Consider the following 10709-nt stretch of genomic DNA (forward strand, 5'->3'; position numbering starts at 1 on the left):
TTTTAGCCTTTATTCTGCCTAATTGGATCACTGATACTGAAACCTGACTTTTGGCTTATTTGTGATTTTCTCTGATCAGTTATGGTCTGTGAATTTGTTGGAACGTCCACTCTTGGGAAGATTGGCACTGGTCTCCAGTGGTGTCCACTCTCGTAAATGATGGACTGTGACCCCTTTTGTAAATGTCCTTATAGCGCTTACCAGACTGATGAGCAGCAACAATTGCTTCTTTGAGATGATTGCAGATGTCCTTGGCATGATGAGCAGAATGTTCCAGACTGAGCTGCCAACCTTTCTGATTCCCGTCTCCTTTATCAATGTGGCAGTAGTAAGGGCTTGTTTACATTTTTGATCCTTCCGGTGGAAGATGTGTACAAAGAAATGAAGACATGTACATGTATTAGGAAGAATTTGGAGAAGTTTACCCGAAGTCCTGATCTTAGTCTAGAAAGGAGCAGAATACATGACCAGTTAATCCCACCTTAGGATGCTTGTAGTGCACACATTTTTAATGTGTGTAGGGCTTTAAAACACTGCTTTGCATTCCCACATAGGCAGAGACTGAATGGTTAATTGGTCAACTATGAGAATGGTTTCTTGTGTTGTCTATGGGTTGTAGATGGTAAACTGACTGTTATTACAGACAGGACTGGTTGTGTTTGGGGAATCCTCGCTTGTCTCAGCAGACACTGGCTTGGTAACTGCCAGCCCACTAGACCCCATTCCATTGAGAAATACAATGGACAATGTGGAGGGGAAACTGTCAGACAGATATGTGCATGATTGGTGCGTATAACTGTAATGCAATAATGTGCGATTATGAGTAAAACGTGGGGTGTTAAGGTCTGTACCTTAGAAAGAATGTGTGTTTAATAGAATTGACAAATTCCTCCTAAATGTGATATCTTAAAATGTATAAAGATGAAACAAAACGTTTGTTTAAATTTATATTTTAAAAGTGAAGCAGCCAATGTATTACTCTGAAGCTGTAGTTATCAAGCAACTGAAATAACTTTGATATCTAGCACTGACACCCTGTGCATTGTGGGTACGATCTAAACTAGTCACTGTACACTCTCTATCCTCATTTCAACGCTGCCCCTTGAACTTCGCTTTCTTAGGCATATGGGTCAGGCATTCGATTCCGATCAGGGCCCTCTCTGTGTAATTTGTATGTTCTCCACGGGTTTCCTCTGGGTGCGCTGGTTTTTTCCCACAGTTAAAAAACATACTAGTAGGTTAATTGGCTTCTGACCAAGTTGAGTAGTCTATGTCCGTGTCTGTGTGCGGTAAGTAACTTGGATTGTAAGCTCCCATGTGGCAGGGACTGAATGAATATATATTCTCTATACAGTGCTGAATAATTGGTGCTATATAAATAAACAATAAGATTTTCATAAAATACGTCTAGTTTGCCTATATGGTTATTACAGTAAATACAGCCCCAATACGAAAGATTAGAGTAGGTACCAGTGAGTAAGTACATCACACAGCTGAAGTCTATAAAGATAAGTCTAGCAGCTGGATGAAATAACTTGGATAATCTGATCATACAGACGTTTTACAACGACATTGCCATGGAGCTGCTTGAGCACAACCAGTGCAGTGGCAGGAATGTTGTCATACGACAGGATGACCTTTCATCTCCCTGAACAAACACGCTGCAGGAATGTGTAATGTGTACAGTAAATCACATTTGTGGTTTTACTGTGTACTAAAGGCGGGGTCCTGCATCTTCCATAATAGTTTTTGGAAAAGTGATTGTTATATCAGACCTAACGACACTGGTATTCTTGGAGAAAGTGATGATAGTGACTGGATGATAGAAAATCGTACGCAAACATGTTCTGAAGAAACCTAATGCTTTGCAGGTGTTTAATCATTACTTTTAGACCCAGAGTACACTGATCCAAACATTGTACATTGGCCCTATTCTGTTGCTGCTTGCAGATTGTTTTATTTTGGCACAGACAATGTGATCTCTGCCCAGCGCAAGATAAACTGGTAATTAATATGGGGCTTATTTAAAAAGGACTGGTCATCTAGGGAGTCTGTTCACTTTAGTTACTTACAAGTGAATCAAAGGTGAGAAACAATTCCCTTCCTCCCCAGGGTTGGCTGTGGCACATTGGGTAATTAGCATCCTAATGAAAATTTGTAAGTGCTATGCCTCCGCAGTCGGCCCTCTGTGCTGTCAGTATTCTAAATAAGGAGCGGAGGACAGTAGGGGAAGAACATAGCTCTGCCCAATGAGTAATTAGCATGAGTGCGCCAGGATACCTATGTGACCTGAAGTCCGCTGTTGGGCATCCTGCATCTTCCATTATCTAACGTTCAGTCTGTGGCTTCACTCTCACAGCAAGACACTGGCCCTGTCACATGCAGTCCTGTCCTCACTAATACCGCTTTCATACTGCCGCCCCGGCAATATCCCGGGTTTTTCAAGCCGGGTTTTTGCCGGGGCTCGGAGCGTCCCAGCTCAGAAACACCATTCATACTGCACCTCGGACCCGGGAATTTCCCGGGTTGACCCCATTCATACTGCACAAGTCTGTGCCCTGGCAATTTGTGGGAGTCATCACCAGAGCAGTTTTCATTGGCTGAAAACATTTTTTTTTTTGTAAGTCTGCTTTTCTGCTGTTTTGTCCATAAAGATGTGTGAGTGTATCTTATAAGATATTTTAATTTTTTATTGTTCCATTGTATCATTTGTAAACAATCAGACATTTCTTCAGTGTTTCCACCAATTCCGTTCTGTACTGCTCACCGCTCCGTACTTTACTTTAGTCACCTATGTAAAGTATGTGCGACCTTTCTCTTTCGTTTGTTTCTTATAGTGTGGATGATAGAAGTAGTTGTTTCAGTCCATACTGTTGTTTTCCTCTCGCGTTTTTTTTTTTCCTGGTTTTATGTATGCAGTTAATGTAAATATTGTGAGCATTACAGGTCAGACAGCCAATCAGCTTGTTTTCTGTGCAACCCGGGTTGCACCATTCATAGTGCAGGCAACCAGGGTCCGACCCGGGAATTACCCCTCGATAAATCCCGGGTTGAAGACCCGGGTTTTTAGACCCGGGATTTTTGACTTGTACCATTCATACTGCACCAAGACCCGGGTCGTTTGAGCTTGCCCCGGCAAAAACCCGAGATTTTGGTGCAGTATGAATGGGGTATAACATGATGACACCAGTGCAGAAGGCACTGCCTCCCACAAGATCAGTCCACTCACCAGTTCTATGAACTGATTGGTGGATGGTTATTTTTATCACCTCCCATTTCAAAAGAAGTCGTGAAGTCCGCCGGACGCGCAGTAGTTGAAGAATGATTGATTATAATAAAGGTGTTGAGACCTTAGAAAAAAAACTTAAAGTACCACTAAACCCAAAAATTTACATTTTCAGATAAGCATGGAAGGAACAAATATTGTTGAGTGATCATCTGAGAGTTCACTGCAGCTGTGTTAAAAAGTCAAGTATTACCACTGCACTCCATTACAGGCAACTAAAACTCCACCCTTTAAGGCAGCGTCCTAAGCGGATCTCATACAGGTTAAAAACCTGAGGATGCAGTCACTTCAGTTACTGTGACATCACTGGCACCACCCCTCTCTATATGGATTAACCAATCCACACAGTGCATTTCTGCAAAAGAAGTCTGCCTAGCTGTCAGCATTGTGCCTGCTCAGTTAGAGAAGCACATCCTTCCAAACATGGCAAGGATGAGAGAGAGAGAGAGCATGACGGACATATAAACACTCTGGTTATTTAATGTATATTATTCACACTAACAGAGATCTGGCCGCTGGTCAGCCTGGTCGAGTGCCTTGATCGGCCTGTGTTTGGTTAGTTTCAGAGAATCAGGTCCCGTTGGTGCAGAGTAGTGATGTGAAGTAATCCAGAGCAGCCATCTTTACTGATTATATGATTGTCTCTATGGATTACAGCAAATGTTTTCTACTTACATTGTTTTATTACATAAACCCGTGTTCACAATAAAATTCTGAATAATAAAACCAACTGATTAAATATATAAAATTTACCTTCGTTGCATTTAGTTGTGTCAGGCAGGACGTTACTACACAGACTCCATCTTGGTTGTCTCCGGCGCACTTCCTGGGCCAAATGTCCCTTGAGACTACCTATAGCAGTGTTGGCTAACCTGTGACACTCCAGGTGTCAAGTCCCAGCATACCCTTCCAGCAATAAGCTGCTATCTATTGGCAAAGCATGCTGGGAAATGTAGTTTCACAAACACCTGGAGTGTCACAGGTTAGCCAACACTGACCTATAGTAAACGTCTCTCTCCAACTCCCACACACGACACTCCAGACAGCCATGCAAGACAAAGAGCTCACCTCATGGCAGAGAAATCAGGTCCCGCTCACCTTCCCTATCTAATAGTTTTATTTATTGCAATGTTTGTCGAACCTGGAACATGTAAAAATATTTTTGGAACTCTCATGCATTTATGTTTACAAACTCACTGTCAACTAAAAACATTTATTGATTTTGCATTGTTAGCGGTCTAATCTTATCAATGGGACTGGAGGATAAGAAATATGCATCCTGATCTAATAACCTCTCTGTGGTCATCGATTTGTGTCAAAACCATCAGCAAAAGTAAGGATCCTTTCTGTAATTTGGCAGGTTGCTGTGCCCCCTAGTGTTAGCTCTTGGGCAGGTGCACAATCTGAAACAAGCACAGAGAGGAGGTTCTATCCCCACTAAGTGATGTGACGGGTGGCCTTGACTTACGTCAAATAGAATATTATTTATTTAAGTAGTTAGCTGTATCCCAAATATTTTTTTCTACTCAGTTACATCCAATTTTGCACAGCACAAAATATTTACGATACCTATAAATGGGGCAGCATGGTGGCTTAGTGGTTAGCACTTCTGCCTTACAGCACTGGGGTTGAGTTCAATTCTCGACCATGGCCTTATATGTGAGGAGTTTGTATGTTCTCCCTGTGTTTGCGTGGGTTTCCTCCGGGTGCTCCGGTTTCCTCCCACACTCCAAAAACATACTGGTAGGTTAATTGGCTGCTAACAAATTGACCCTAGTGTCTGTAAGCCCCAATGGGACAGGGACTGATGTGAGTGAGTTCTCTGTACAGCGCTGCGAAATTAGTGGCGCTATATAAATAACTGATGATGGGTAAATTTAGTATAGCATGGACAGTGCAGCCTATTAATATTATTATTGTTAACAAGAGTTATTTATATAGTGCTTACATGCAGTCGTGGCAAAATATATTGGCATCATTGCAGTTTTAGGTAATAATGCACCATTTCTCCAAGAAAATTGTTGAAATAAATAAAGATTTTGGTAACCACATATATATTTTGTTGTTTTGTAGTGGAATAAAACACAAAAAGCAGAAAAATTACTATGTCGTAGCTTACTACACACATACATCTTAAAATGGGACAAAATTATTGGCACCTTTTTAAAATCAGTTAGAAATAATTAGATTTCAAGCAGGTGATTCTCTTTCACTTTGTAACTGAATTCAGCTGTGGTAAGCAGCAATATAAAAAAAATAAATATATGAATTAAATGAGCTTAAATATAGAAAATGACTCGTTCTCTTGTTTTGTGTCACTGTGTGTACTGCAATTAAGAAAGAAAGCCGGAGAATTGTCTGCGGAGGTCAGACGAAAGATTATAGCCAAGTACGGACTATATCATGGCTGCAAATCAATGTCCAGAGACCTTGATGTTCTCGGTTCCACATTATATAATGTTAGCGGAAAGTTTAAGGCCCATAGCCCTGTCGCCCACATGCCTGGCAAGGTAAAAATTGATTGCAGGTGTGTTTGAATGGTGGAGAAAGCATCTGGATGCACTGCCAATCAGATTCAAGCTGACCTTTAGACACAAGATATGACGTTTTAACTTGCACCATCTATCACCAACTCAATGTAAAGGGGTTACCTGGTAGTTGACCTAGGAGGACCCTACTGCTTAGAGAGACGTAAGAAAGCCCAAATGGAGTTTGCCAAACACCTGAACAAGCCAAATTTCAGGACAGATCAGACCAAATTACAGCTTTCGGCTCGCACGTCATCCCTATGTTAGCAGAAAACAAAATAAAAAGAACATCTTCCCTACAGTCAAACATGGAGGAGGTTCAGTGATGTTTTCTGGCACTGGGTGTCTTGAATGTGTGTTCGGCATAATGAAATCTGAGGATTATCAGGCCATTTTGAAGTATAATGTTGAACCCGCTGTCAGAAAGCTGGGTCATAGTAACATAGTTGATGAGGTTGAAAAAAAAAACACCAGTCCATCAAGTTCAACCTATTTTGGATCTCCTGCGATCCTGCACTTATATTTGAAATTGATCCAGAGTAAGCAACCGCCAATCTGTTTCAATTGTTAAAATTTTAAAAATCCCCCCAGACCCAATATTGCAGTCCTATTTTTACACTATATCCACTACTATCCTTCATTTTAATTAACGGTCGTATCCCTGGATTCTCTTTTCCGCAAAAAAAATTGTCTAACTCTTTCTTAAACATATCTATTGAATCTGCCATCACAACCTTCACTGGCAGTGAATTCCATATCTTGACTGCCCTTACTGTAAAGAACCCCTTCCTTTGCTGGTTGTGAAATTTCCTCTCCTCTAACCTTAGGGGATGACCGCGTGTCCTGTGTATAGTCCTTGGTGTAAAAAGTTCCCATGAAAGTTCTCTGTATTGACCCTTAACGTATTTGTACATAGTAATCATATCTCCTCTTAGACGGGTGGGTCTCTGTTGAAGGACGTCTAGCAGGACAGTGAGCCAAACTCTCTACAAACAGAACCCAGGAATGGTTCAAGACAAGACGCTGGACTGTTCTTTAGTGGCCTTCAATGAGTCCAGCTCTAAATCTCCTAGACCCCTCTAGAGAGATGTGAAATCAGCAGTTGGGAGAAGGAACCTTCCCATCTGGAAGAACTGGAGCAGTTTGCACTAGAAGAGTGGACCAACCTGCCAGTAGAGAGGTGCAGGACGCTCACCCACGGCTATAGGAAGCGGATGATTGCGGCTATTTTGACCACAGGCCGTAACACCAAATACTAAGTCCAAGGTGTCAGTAATTTAGCCATTGACATTGCTTTTCATTTTCTGATTTAAAAGGATATAGAGTATTACATTCAGAATCAAACACCAAAAGTTTCTGCAATACTAACAGAGAAAGAATTGTGAAGACCAAATGCTGTTGTTAATTTCACTTTTTGTTTAGAGGAAATTGTGAGTTGGAAAAAGTACAGTGGTGCCAATATTATTGGCCACGACTGTATTTCACAGCGCAGGGAATATTCAGTCACATCAGTCCCTGCCCCAGTGGAGCTTACAATCTATATTCCTCCCCTGTAGAGGTCGAGCTTTGAAATCTGGAGGATGCGCTACATGACGTGACTATCAGTGACTATATGAAAGTGACAGTATATGGGTCCAGATACAAACATTACCTATTATCACAACCCCGTCTTCCCAAAACATGCTCCATCGCCCCAACTCCCCTTCTAGTTCCTTCTCTCGTTTTTTTACCCCATATTTCACATGTCTACAATAACCATAGGCAAAGCGAGGGGGGTTTCCTAGCTCCTGGAAACCCCCCTCCCAGCCTGGGGTACTGTATGCTTGAGGTGGCTGGACCCTGCCCCGGGACCAGCCACTTTTCAGCTTGTGTGCCGTTCGTTTCTGTCTGCACTGTTCACAGCCATCTCTCCCCAACAAGTATTGAAAGCAGCAAGAACAGGTAGGAGAGAGCAGGACAATCTGCCAACTGTTCTGACACACTCAGTCAGGACTGTAGGGACAGTTGGGGGCTATGTCTAGCTTCCACAGCTCTGCTCGAGAAGGGAGAGCTGTGTGCATCTAACAGTAGTGCACGCAGCATTGCCCATGTATATGATGGGGATAGGAAGAGTTGGAGAGCAGCCAAGTACTGTCTAAAATTATAGTCACGCCCCCATGCATGCTGGTCATGCCCACTGGTGGTGTGGTGTGGAAACCCCTCTCTACAAATCCTGTGTTTGCCCCTGATAACTGCACATTACACAGATAGAAAAGGCAGCCAGTGGACATGGTTAGAATGTAATTCACAAGAACTCTGTACTGCTCCTTACCTATGGCTACCAGTATGTCATTGATGTATAGAGCAATGATTACTTGGTATATGTAAATTGTTATAACTGTAAAAAATTCAGTAAAAAAAGTTTGAACAAAAGAAAAAAAAATGACAGTATATTAAAATATTATTTTGGGCATACTTAATTTTTCTTTCACCTTTGGGCTTATTCCTTTGATTAATGAGAATAAAACGTAATTGTCCACTATAGAAAATCATTCTGTTTAGTGACAGCTGCAGTGTGTGTTTGCTTTTACTCGGCAGCAATCAATTAAAAATCCCAGTAAGGGTTAGGGCACATGTTGTGACAGTGGAATCGATATGGTGTGACAAGGTAACTGTTCCTCATTCATTTCCATGTTATGCTGAGTGGGCGTTTCTCAAGGTATCTTCTGTTTACAATGCAGTGGATTCCTGGGTCTAAAAGGCCTGTGTGTCTCATTTCTTACTTTAAGAAAGTAAATCTAACAAGTGCACACAGTGAACTTCATATGTGACACGCAGAGGCTGCGCATCACAAAACGCGTTGGTTCTGCACTACATAGTGTACCCAGAGCAGTTCAAGGTACATGTCTACTACTCGATTTTTGAAGACACCTCCAAAAATAGAAGTGTACGCCCAGGTTTGCTGGTAAGTGGAAAAAGAGAAGTGGACCACTATATACCACTATACTACCACGTACCAAAGCACTTATCTGCTAAAGTGCAAAAGGTTGGTGCAAAGTTCGCCCCTTTATATGTATATGACGACACCCAATCTGAGCTGCTGCAAAAATTAAGTGTTTGCTTCCTTCCAAAAAGCAAGGAACAATTCAATTGCATCTTCTCCACCTCTTTATCAATCCGACTCTGCAAAATGAAATCTTGTTCTAGTCCTACTTCACAAAACTATATTTTGGCCAATCCCTCCCAGTGCAAACTCAGCAAGCGCCACAATCTTGTACCACAAATCCGGGCACTTTGGCGGAAATCAAGGAGTACCAGCGCTGACTGAGGAGTGTGACGTTAGCAAAGAGGATTGAGCATTGCATCTCCACCGTTCTGTGCTTATAAATGTCCTCCTGAATCCACTGATTAGTACGCAGGATTGTAACTTGGGTCTAAACTGTGTTAGAGCAACACTGGGTAGGAGTATAAAGATATATTGACAATTTATTAAAGTCCATTAAAAATCATTTTCATAAGACAATGCTTTTTTATAGCAGGACATGTGAATACCTTATGTTTTAAAATGGAGAGCCTTTTATATGCAGTCAACCTCACTGTAATCTGAATAGAAGCTCTGTACTAACAGGATACAGCTGCTTGTGCCTTTGGTAACAATGGCAGTCCTGTGTTACAGTGATGTATTTAGATATATTCATTTTGTGGTCAATCACAGACAGCAAACAAAAATGAAATTGTGTGCTCTTCTCATACAGTATGTGAAGAGATGCCAGGGGAAAGCTGGGCAGGCTAAATAAAGCTGGGCACACACAATGGCATACTGACAATGATATTGGATAACTGGCCAAAATATCCCATATATGGACCCAAATGCAATACTAACCTGGACGCCACTGCATATCAACATTAATAAACCGATTGTAGCCAGGACTTAATAGTAGGTGGCGCATGTATAAATGGCTGCAATAAGGGAAACCTATCAAAGTAAGAAAAAGAAATAATATATAAAAAAATAAAAAAAAAATGAGTACCTCTGCTTTTTAGACTTATAGGGCTCTATTTATCAAAACCTGGTGATATTTTAACATTTTCTATCACTGCTTAGTGCAGGGATAGCAAGTCTTCTCTCTCCACAATTTACTATTTAAATTTCGGTGGGGCCCTACAAAATATTTATTATTATTATTAGAAAAATATATATTATTTTATTTATGGAAAAAAATTATTTACTTAAATAATAGAAAATGTTTTCTGTTGCAGAGCGGATGTTATCTCTACCCTGAGATGGCTATAGTAATAGGAGGACCATGTTAAGTAGTCTTCCCTATGCTTTGCCTGGAGAAGCCTTCGCATGACAGTCCTGACGAAATCTATTGCTGGACTGTTAAATAGGGAGAAGCCCTATATCCAGATGGAAAATACACAAAATACTTCTCTCTGTATAATAAGGCCCTATGACCCTGTGAGAACCTGATAAAATGACACAAATGTGCTATCTCTAAACAAGAAAGACTGTTTTTAGGGTAACTTTCTTGGGATGCACAAATTGAATGGCATGGTAAGAGACACAGGGATATAGGGGCACATTTATCATTTATCGTTGAAATAGAGAAATGGTTATCAATCCTTATCGGACAGATAAGTATTGATTAATTTCTCAAATTTATCAAAACCGGAGTACAGAAACAGCAGTCCCGATAATCTGCTGTTTCTGTGGAAAAAAACCCCATACTTACCCCCCTCTTCGGGTCTTCTCTTCACTCTTCAAGTGCGCATGTCCAGTTCCAAGAACTGGACATGTGCACACAGATCCCCTCTCTGTCTCTGCAACGATAGTTGCAGAGAGAGAGCGCTGAGTGACAGGGAGGGATCATGTGATCCCTCCACACATGCGCTGTACAGCTCTGCTCTCCGGA

Source organism: Mixophyes fleayi, chromosome 10 (assembly GCF_038048845.1).
Source record: "Mixophyes fleayi isolate aMixFle1 chromosome 10, aMixFle1.hap1, whole genome shotgun sequence".
Classification (NCBI taxonomy): Eukaryota; Metazoa; Chordata; class Amphibia; order Anura; family Limnodynastidae; genus Mixophyes; species Mixophyes fleayi.